The following is a 4,137-nucleotide window of genomic DNA, read 5'->3' as shown; positions in this document are numbered from 1 at the left end:
GTATAATGATTGCAGAAGTTGGTATAGAAATTGACTTTCACCAAATATTATACGTTATTATTTATTTTAGTATATGAAATAAATATGCAAACTTGTATTTTTTGAATTATTTCATGTATGAAACCTGTATAATATCAATATTACATTCAAGGTTTATAAAATAATTTTTTACATGTTATATTTATATGGAATGAGTATAATGTGATTGTGATATTCAATTAGGAAAATATACTTAAGATTATAAATTGAATGGAATCAGTTTATAAAGTGTTTTCTTACATGTCACATTTGTATGAAATAGATATATAAATTGATATTTATGGATTGCAATATTAAATTTAGTTAATACCAATTTATGGACCAGTCCCAAAGGGAGCAATAACCATACTTCTGTGGAGGATCTTTACCGGTTAAAAGATCTTAACTTGGCGATTGATAGTCGTTGTTGAGTGTTTATATTGGTTCCTCGTTGCAATCAAAATTCATAAAGAAGGTAGTGTATAAATTTAGGTGATACCAATTTGTAACTGAAACAACTAAATGGTGTATAAAAAGAAGGTAGTATATAAAGATGAAAACTCTTAATGGACGCATTAAAATAGGAGAAAAGAAAAACGGTTAAAGGGATTTGAGGTGGATTGATATTAATAATTAAGGATAACTATATTTAAGCAAGGATTATTGCATATTAGTTATATTAAATCTTTATTTTCCTTTTCAATAATTACTTTTTTGTATTTTTTTAAAAAAGAAAAAAACATATTTTTTTATATTTTTTTTATAAGATATGCTATAAATTGAAAAAATGAAAGTTATGCTATAAATTGTAATTTTCTATTTAATAATTGCGATATACAATTTTTTTTTCCTTATGGGAAAATTATTAATTAGCCCACTTCAGTATTCATCAAGAAGCCGAAAACCATGAAAGTTAGTTAGCACTGGGCCTATTTTCGGCGCTATTTTTAGAACAAAAAAAAATAAAAATTATAGGCGAAATTTTATGTCTATCTAAAGTTTCATGTGTAAATCACTAGAGTTGGTACGGTGGTTTAGCGCCATGTCTTTTAAGCAAGAGGTCGGGGATTCGATCCCCGCCTCTGACGAATTGAGCAAACGTTGTGGCCAGTTTCCTACCGCTTAATGCGCTAACAAAGGAACGGAAGATTAGTCTCACGACTGCTGTAGGAATACCTTGGAAAACAAAAAAATAAAAATAAAATTTCACGTGTAGAATATGAAACTCGTAAGATTGGGTACCTTACACGCATTGGGGTAAGGGATAAACCAATTGGATCTTGACAAAGGAGAATACTTGTCTAAGACACATTCATACTACTAGGTTTTAAGCAAACAAAAAAAGTTGTATATGGTGCCATAGAAAAGTAACATGATACATTATTATTCTGCATCCATTAAGTTGAAATCCCCAATCAAACAGACTGCTGGATATTTAGTTTTGAACAAGTAATTCAACAATAATAATAACTGCATCTTAATCCCAACCAAACCAAGTTAGGATGCGCTACATGAATTATCACGTATTTATTTAATCTCACAACACACCCTCATTGTACATAAACAACCAGTAATCAACAATAACAATATATAACAATTACGCCTTGGTCTTGTACCAGTAATAAACAACCAAAACTCACTCGATTTGTCATTTTTTCACCCTATCAACAAGCATAAAAGCCTTAAAAACAACACATCTAATCAAATTAGGTCCTCCCCATGCCACCTCAAATTCTTTAACCAATTTTTCTGGTAACAAATCAATGTTAGTTATTGACCAAGATTTGACCCATCTCAAAAACCCATCAAATGAAATCTCTTTTGGTATGTCAACTTGAATTGTTTCACTTTCTGAACCTAATCCCACACTCTGAAAAGGAAATGGCAGCGCTTTGTACTCGTCTAAGATGAGTTTCAAATTTGGATGCCAATAAGGCTGTGTTGAATCAAGAAAACTCTTCAATATTGGATCAAATTCAGGGCTCACGCTCATCGTTGCGTAGCTCCAAACCGCTATTATGCCTCCTGGTTTCCTTAGCACACGATTCACAATCGAGTAGAACCTGTGGAAATTCGGGGAAAAAGATTCAAATTTAACCTTATACTGTATGAAACATTTGAATTTTTTACCCTTCGTAATTATTTGAGGTCATTCATATACATACTCTTGCCTTTAGCAAATTTGAGGGTCCATCAGGTCAATGTCATAGAGACTCAAATTCGTGACACTGAGGCTACATTTGTTTTTGTTTTTTTTACTTCACGTCTAACTCTAGATCTAAAAACGGAATGATTAACACTATTTATTTTTTAACATTTGAATGTGTAATTTTTTATTTTTTTTTTATATAATAAAATAAAAAACACAATTTAAATAAAAAACTAATTATATATCAGAAAAGTATGTAGTTTAATACAACAAAATTATTTATTTGATTGAAAAAAATATTTATATTTGTTAGTGATAGTGGAAATGATTTATAATGATGATTGCGATGATAATGATTGATGTTAGTGATTAGTAATGTTAGTGATGATAGTTGTGATGGTTGGTATTGTAGTGACTGTTATGATAGTGACGGTTGATAGTGGTTGTGATGTGACGTTGCTTGACGTTAGTAGTTGGAGGTGTTGATTGTGATGGCTGAAAAATGAATGCATGCATGATGATTGACGATGTGTTGGTGCTAGTCGGAGATGTTGCTAGTTGTGATGGTGGAGATCATTGCTAGTAGAAATAAATTATAGCAATGATAGTGATTGAAGTGACGGTAGAGGTGGCGTTACTAGTGACAATGGTGGTGACAACCGAAGAATGTGTGGAGGTTGTTATGTATTAGTGATAGTTAACAGTGGTGCTAGTTTTGATAGATGAGTTGGTCAATAGTAAGAATTGACTGGTAGTGGTTGATGATGGTGGTGCTTTTGACGGCGGCGGTAAATATAATTAGAATAATAGAGATAGGAGGTGTGGTAACAGTTGATAATAGTGGTTAGTAGCAATATTTTTTGTCAATGGTGGAGGTGATTGGTGGTGGTTGACAATGATGACGGTGGCAGAGGTGGTAACTGATGATTATGAATAGAGTGACGGTGAATATTATCCAACACCAGAATACTCTTCAGATCTATTAAAACTTGATTCTAGACCTGAATAATTAAAACCTATTCAGATCTATTAAGAACTGAAATGTCAATAAAAAATAAATACACTTAATGGTATGAAGTCTTAACCATTCAGATTCAGACCTCTATTAAATGCAAACAATTGAGAGTTATTCAAATTACTACTAACTAGCTAGACTTTGAATAATATATGATGAATGAGTACTTATTCATAAATTGGTGGAATCGAACCTTGGGAGGTCGAACCAGTGAAGTGCAGTAGCAACGGTGATCAAATCTACAGAATAATTATCAGCACCAACAATTGATGACACAAGTTCCTCGTCAGACATGGTGAGTGGTGTGTGGATATACTAAATTCTTGGGTGTTTCAATGCTTGGCTCAATTGATCTTTGCTCACATCTGTTGCTATTAGTTTTTTGTAATGCTCAACTACCTGTCACACCAAAAAGAAAAGAACAATACATGTATATTAACTGCTACAACAAGCTAAGATCAATCTATTTATATATATATATATATATATATATATATATATATATATATAAAAGATTATTTACGCCGATGGCAGCTTGGCCATTGCCAGTGCCAACATCCCAAGCAAGAGAGCGGTGGGTGGTGAGTTTCGCCAACATGGAAAACCATTCACGGGGATAAGTTGGCCGTGCATCGGAGTACAACTGGGCCTGATTGTCGAACAATCCCGCCATTTGTATTATTTACAAATATGTTTCAAACGTTTTTGTTGAGAATCAAAAGGAAATGAGACGAAGGCTTCTGATCTATTCACAAGTTGAAAGCCTTTTGACTTGCCTCCTCACCTTTCAGTCCGTCTATCATATTCCTCATCAACCACCCCAGCTCACCATCACCTACTACACATTCAATGGGTTTAATAATAAATGATGAGGAAGTCATAAAAAAGGTCCGACGACCTCGCCCTATAGAGCTACTTTAAAAGGTCCGACGACCCTTAACCTGGTGCAACGGCT

General features: G+C 33.1%; 1 pseudogene; it reads right to left on the bottom strand.

The window, feature by feature from the left end:
* Window positions 1-1,313: 1,313 nt before the first annotated feature.
* Window positions 1,314-3,855, bottom strand: LOC107869424 (annotated as a pseudogene).
* Between the last annotated feature and the right edge of the window lie 282 nt (window positions 3,856-4,137).

Source organism: Capsicum annuum, chromosome 4 (assembly GCF_002878395.1).
Source record: "Capsicum annuum cultivar UCD-10X-F1 chromosome 4, UCD10Xv1.1, whole genome shotgun sequence".
Classification (NCBI taxonomy): domain Eukaryota; kingdom Viridiplantae; phylum Streptophyta; class Magnoliopsida; order Solanales; family Solanaceae; genus Capsicum; species Capsicum annuum.
The sequence above is the reverse complement of the archived record's forward strand: the minus strand, read 5'-3'. Positions and strand labels throughout refer to the sequence as shown.